The following is a 7,413-nucleotide window of genomic DNA, read 5'->3' as shown; positions in this document are numbered from 1 at the left end:
CACATATATCACCGGTGAAGAATGAACGGCCATAGAGAGATCACTGTGTGAAACCAGTGTCCTCCACCGGGGACCCCTGGAACGGCGGTGGCCGGGTGCCAGCGGGGGAACAGGAGACGGTGTTTATGACTGAAAAGTGCATGTGTGAGAGACAAACGTACTGGGGAGGATGGGCGGAGGGGCAGCACAGTAGGGTCAGTGTGTGTGTGTGTGTACGAGGCAGCGCCGGAATGGGCCAGAGTGTGTGACTGCGGAGAGGAAATTGGAATTCTGACACTTCAGCGCGCACCCCCAGAAAGGGAAGTATCCACGGTATCGTAAGTCCTGCCCTCTCGGGTTACAGCTGTTGGCGTGCAGACGCACACACACACACACACACACACACACATGCACGCACAGGCACACACACCAGCCCATGTGTGTGCTTATATTGACGCAGACGCACACTAACACGTCCATGTGTGTGGTTATATTGTCGCACACGCACACGCCCATGCTGAAAAATCGCATATTATGAATGACCAGGGCAAACGTATCAATTACACTCACACACACACACAAACACACGCACAAACACACACACACACACACACACACACACACACACACACACACACATACACTGCCGGATTTGTCAAGAAGTGTCAGCTGCCTTGGGGAAGGTCTCCCCCGTCTCTTCTTACCCCCCTCCCCCCATCTCACTGAGGGGTCCGTGTGATTTTGTCAGGAAAAAGCTCAGATGTCACATGTTCATAATCACTTCCAATACCACATCACTCTCCCTCTAACGGCCTGCGCCCCACACGGTGTCCTTAGAGAGATATCCATAATGGAGAGGGAGAGAGAGACAGAGAGAGAGAGAGAGAGAGAGAGAGAGAGAGAGAGAGAGAGAGAGAGAGAGAGAGAGAGAGAGAGAGAGAGAGAGAGAGACAGAGAGAGAGAGAGAGAGAGAGAGAGAGAGAGAGAGAGAGAGAGAGAGAGGGAGAGAGAGAGAGAGAGAGAGAGACAGAGAGACAGAGAGAGAGAGAGAGAGAGAGAGAGAGAGAGAGAGAGAGAGAGAGGGAGTGACAGAGAGAGAGAGACAGAGAGAGAGAGAGAGAGAGAGAGAGGGGAGAGAGAGGGAGTGACAGAGAGAGGGAGGGAGAGAGAGAGACAGAGAGAGAAAGAGGGAGGGAGGAAGTGAGAGAGCATGTTAATTATATTTAAATTCATTCAATTCACTGTAGTTGGTGCTCATGGTGTGTGACGGTGTTGAAATAGGGAGATGACAGCTATAGGACTTGGTTGAACTTGCAGACAAGCCTTTGCACCCTTTGATTGGGTTTAAAAGTTGAAGGCTTTACAACTGTACAGAAAAATGACACATTTACGCAAATGTATGCTATCTGAACCTTGTTCTAGTACGTCTTGCCCTCCTGGGTACAATTTACGTCGCTTTTGCTCTCTCTCTCTCTTCCTCTCTCTCCCTCTTTTGCTCTCTTTCTTTCTATCTCCATCATTCTCTGTAGGTTGAATCGTTTCTCATTAATTAATTAACATTCCTATGCCACTGTGTTTTCTGAGGGGCCTTTGTTAGTAGCCCACAAAAAGTCTTTCAGTGCCTTTCTTCACATACTGAGTCTATCTCTCTCTATCTCTCTCTCTCTCTCTCTCTCTCTCTCTCTCTCTCTCTCTCTCTCTCTCTCTCTCCCCTCTCTTTATCTCTCAACATTCCCGTGCTTGTGTGTTATTTACTCTTAGGGGAATGTCTGTAGTGGCTGCCCATTGTAAGCCCTTCGGCAAAAAGACTGCAAAAACATTTTAATTCCATCGCGCTCTGTCGCTGTGTTGTGAGACGGTGTTTACCTGACATTTAAATATGTTAATCATGTAAACAGAAGGAAGCATCAATTTCCTAATATTTCCAAAGTTAACTGCACTGTTTGTACAATGCTAGACAGTACAGACAAATTGACATATGATATGATTATCGATCCACACCATCCAAACCACCCATACTCAAACACACACACGCGTGCACGCGCACACACACACACACACACACACACACACACACACACACACACACACACACACACACACACCACATGCACACACCACATGCACACATGCACGTGCCACAGGCACAAAGATATAGATATGTTCATTCACAATCAGATGCACGTATGTGGATCATATACCTGTAAGTGGCCCGCCCCCTGAGCCCGTCTCCCCACCAGTATAGCGCCTCAGCCATCCTAAATACCCTCTCCTAATTGTATTGATTCTTCCCTGCTCTCCCTGACTCTGGCCTCACTTTCTCTCACCGCGCGTTTACCCCTTTTCCCCATTTTCTGTACTTGTTTTGTGCAGGCGCAAACACGCACACTTACACACAGACACACACATCTACACACACACAGACTCAAACTCACATCTACACATCTACACACACACACACACACACACACAAACAGACTCTCACATCTACACACACACAAACAAACATCCAGACACTTGTAAACACTGCGGAACACTTTGTTTTCCATCCTGGATGTGGAATGAGCGGTGGTGGGCTGCCATTTTCCATTACCAGGCTGTCCTTCCTCCGGGCCACAGCGGGTGAGCTTCAGCTCGGTCCCCCCGAGGCGAGAGAGAGAGAGAGAGAGAGAGAGAGAGAGAGAGAGAGGGAGAGAGAGAGAGAGAGAGAGAGAGAGAGAGAGAGAGGGAGAGGGAGAGAGAGAGAGAGAGAGAGAGAGAGAGAGAGAGAGAGAGAGAGAGAGAGAGAGAGAGAGAGAAATCAGGATGTGAGCCCAGTCGTTGGTTTAACGTCAGCGGTGCGCTCTCAGCATTGGACCCCTTCGATCGGAGGCACCTGTTGGTGATATAACTTTACGCGTGACTTCAGGGCCTGCTGGATTCCTGTATGGCTGACGTCTGAGGCACTGCCGCAGGAGAGAGAGAGCCCTCCTCACTGGGATAAACACCGTCGCGATGGAGACGCACACACACGTACGCATGCACAGACCTCTCCTTGCTCTCCCTTTTATAACGTACGCCCCTCTCACACGCACGGGTGACACGCGCACACGCACACACAGGTATACACTTTATCAAAGGAGTTAGATCAAAGGAGCTCTCTCTCTCTTTTTCTCTCTCTTTCTTCACCCCGTCCTCTCTCTCTCTCTCTCTCTCTCTCTCTCTCTCTCTCTCTCTCTCACTCATTACCCCGTCCTCTCTCTCTCTCTCTCTCTCTCTCTCTCTCTCTCTCTCTCTCTCTCTCTCTCTCTCTCTCTCTCTCTCTCTCTCTCTGCGCTGTAAACACTACCCAAGCAACAGCAGCCTTGAAGACACAAAGACAAGCAGCTACCTGACACCTGACACTAACTTGAGAGCACTCAAAACCTGGCTACCTGGGAAAAGCACACGCAGACACACAGACACACACACACACACACACACACACACACACACACACACACACACACACACACACACACACACACACACACACACACACACACACACACACACACAGTCTCAAACGTTCATCCACTGCCGTTCACAACACAAACACACACACACACTTATAAACAGATGCATACACACACACACACACACACACACACACACACACACACACACACAAACACACACACACACACACACAGCCCACACTGCGCTACCTGAGCTCCCGGTAGCAAGGAGGGGCCATTCAGGATGAGGTGGGGAGAACAGAGAGAGGAGCCGCATAGTCCTTTACCCTCCCCCCCCGCCCCCCGGGCTGCCCCTACCCCACAGACACACCCCTCTCCCTTCCCAGCCCCCACCTACCACTGCCAGGGGCAGATGGGAACACAATGACAACTCTGGTTCATTCGTCTGTCGACAGCTACGTAACTGTGTGTGTGTGTGTGTGTGTGTGTGTGTGTGTGTGTGTGTGTGTGTGTGTGTGTGTGTGTGTGTGTGTGTGTGTGTGTGTGTGTGTGTGTGTGTGTGTGTGTGTGTGTGTGTGTGTGCGTGTGTGTGTGTGTGTCAGCTCACCCAGGTACACCAGGAGGAGGAAGTGGTGAGGCCGCCAGTGGTCTGCGGTGAACATGGTCAGTGGTCTCTGGCTACTCATGTGAAACCACATCCACCCCCCAACCTCATCCACCATCCACCTCTCTCACTCTCTCACGACTCTATCCCTCCCTCGCTCCCTCTCGCGCTCCCGTCTTCCTCTAGAAAGGAATGGGGAAAATAGGAAACAGGAAGAAATAGAAGAGATACGGCCTGCAAAAGTCCATCTTTGCGTATTTGTGTGTGTGCGTGTGTGTTTGTGTGTGTGTGTGGCCCAAAAACCTAAAAAACATTTCACTTCCAACTTAGTAAAAGCCACACCCTAATTCAGAGATTTCTTTAACAATGTCGTTTATCTTTATCTCGTTTATGTTTAAATCATAACGTGTATGGAACACTTGAGAATGAGGTTGAGCACATGCCATGTTTTGAAAATCTCCACAAAGAAATGCTGTTCATTTGATCAGTATGCGTTGAAACATCTACATTTGAAACAGCTCCATTTTATTGTTAGGATTAATGAGGCAGTAGTATCACAAATCAGATTAATATCTAAAGTCTGATCCAGCAGTGATGTAGGTGGTCGTGGTGATATAGCATGATATAGGTTGTTCCTACTATGATATAGCAGAACCTCTGATCCAGCAGTCCTACTATGATATAGCAGAACCTCTGATCCAGCAGTCCTACTATGATATAGCAGAACCTCTGATCCAGCACTGCTGGGTCCTATCATGAGGCAGTGTTTGAATGTGTCATTATCGTTCCATCAAGGTACAATTCTGTGGATCAAATTCATTACAAGGCAAAGGCGCTGACGAGAAAACTCAGAGCTTGAATTCACGCTGGACTCACTGGCTGAACTAAAGGCCTGTATTGAGTACCCTTACTTTCTGAGCTGTCACTTTTACACTGAGAGGGTCTTAAAAAGGGTCAAAAAGGGAAAAGAAGAGACAGGATCATTTTGGTGAATTCTGATGATGAGAAGTCCTGATTAAATCTTCCCAATGTGTTATTCCTGTCTTCATATCACTCATTTTAAAAAGGGTCATGTGATTCCCTAAACATTAATCATGTGCCTGTAAAATGATATAGAACACTTTGTGTCTTCAAAATATATATTATAAGATATAAAGGGAATATTTGGATGCTTGTTACCTTGTGAAACACTGGTATAAAGTGTTACAGAACCGCTAATAGAATATGTAGCCACAAAAACATACACAAAGCAAATTCAGTATGTTTAGCTAAAGGACCGCTTTGTTACCCACATCTCATCAATGTGAAACCCTGCTCCCATTTCAGAACGTATGCAGCTTCATTCATCGATTCCCTTCCTGTGTTCACCTGTTCCCCTCGTCCCTCCACGCCTGTCTGATCAGACCCACGGCCGCTGAGACGGGGCTGCCGGCGTTTGATCCCTCTATCCGCTTGTTTTCTCTGCAGAGACAGAGCGATGTATAAGGGCCTCATGTGGTGTAATTAGCATGACTAATGTGCAGACAGGTCTCTGCCTGCAACGCATCCACAGCGGGAGACGCTTCACTCCAGTTTATGCTATCTCCCCAGGAACACCACAGGCACTTAACACAGGATTTGTGTTGATGAGCATGTGTGTGTACATGAGTGTGTGTGCATGCGTGTGCGTGCCTTGCGTTTGCCTGATGGGAAAATAGTAATAAACGTAATGGTTGTTAAAAGTTGCTTTGATCAGATGCAATTTTATTTTCTACGGCATGCAGATAGGAAGTGTGAATTAACAAATCATACTCCTATCCGTCTTTCACATTGTGTGTGTGTGTGTCTTTGTGTGTGTGTGTGCGTGTGCGTGTGCGTGTGCGTGTGTGTGTGTGTGTGTATGTGTGTGTTTGTTTGTATGTGTGCCTCACTGTTTATGTTGTCTTTGCAATCAGTCCAGGTTCTGCATTATTGTATCGACCAGCATGTTAGTTTGGATGGAGGCTGAAGGGGAATGTTGACAAATTCTCTGTTGACTCCAGATAATGCAGAACAACACAGATTTAGTAGGAGCTTCAGAGTAAAAAAAGAGAAAAAGTTCTAAAGCTGAGTACAACTAATCAATCCACAACTTTCAGCCTGTCACGTTCAATAGTCTTTTCGTTTATGTATTTATTCGGGTGACCATCTCCATCTTCTGGTCAAATAGAGCAATAGCAGGTCCAAAAATATGCTGTGATAGACGTTACACACATGATGGCGACAACCGTCACCAACTAAACAATCTTTCTATCTCCCGTTCGTTATTTTAAAGTTCAAAGTTCAGATATGTCTTTAAAAAATTTATTCTGTAGTTCTACAACTGGGTATCTTGACCCTGAAATGCACCTAAATATAATTTGGTGTGGCCAAACAACAACATAGAGCCCATGTTTTGAAAGCAATGGGGTAAGACCTTCAAATTAGAATATAGGAAACTAATTGAAGCTAATGATCCATAGGCTTGACGTCATCTGACAAAATTACTTGGGCCTATTAGTTCAATATGGGATTTACCTTTTCCACATACTGAAGAAGTAGCCCAAACTGCTGCTGCGTAAAGTTGAATCCTACAACAGGTGTATGGGGCACAGAAGGGGAACGTTAAGTCGGTTAATCACAGGTTAGGCACAGGCCCTAAACAGTGAGAAAATTCATCATTGTTTGGAAAAAGGAATAAGCACCTAAAGGCTAAGTAAAACCCCGTTTTAGCAGGAGATCTATCGACCAGGAGTTTTTCGCTCTCTGGACAGGGTGCGTAGTCAAAGTGATTCTGACAGTCTACGTGTCTTGTTGAATATCCCCATCTTCTGGTCATAGGGAGAAAGGTGATGTAGGCACATCGGTTATACAGTTACAACCATATTGAAATACTTCAGCGTTGGTTGAAAATCTATGCTTAAGAATCTAGAAAAACATATTTATCTGCCCTCTCATATGGAAAATAACTTTGAAATGCGATGACCTAACTGAACTTTTGAGTGTCTCAGGATGGACTTGTAGCCTAGTCTTCAAGACAGAACTAACTTTGACCAATAGCATTCCATGGTTGTACTCTTTAGTTATAACAGCCTTTGTAAGAAAGGGACAATAAAAGTAAAAGGTTAAGCATCTGCAAGCCTGTGCATATATTCAGTCATGGTGATTTGTTGAAACCTTTTCAGCTTGTAACGCATATCACGTCATTATGTGTCCATATTTAATAAGAAAAAAAAACAGTACCAAAAAGCAATGAAAGCGATGTGCAAACATTCCTGACCTTCATGGGGAAACCTGCCTTCCGCCTGTTAGGCTCTTCCACTGCGGAAGTTGTAAAGGAACAAGAACAAGAAGTAACACCTGAGTAGAACATAATTGTTCCCCTAATTGCATGAC

The sequence above is a fragment of the Gadus macrocephalus genome, chromosome 1 (genome assembly GCF_031168955.1).
Source record: "Gadus macrocephalus chromosome 1, ASM3116895v1".
Classification (NCBI taxonomy): Eukaryota; Metazoa; Chordata; class Actinopteri; order Gadiformes; family Gadidae; genus Gadus; species Gadus macrocephalus.
The sequence above is the reverse complement of the archived record's forward strand: the minus strand, read 5'-3'. Positions refer to the sequence as shown.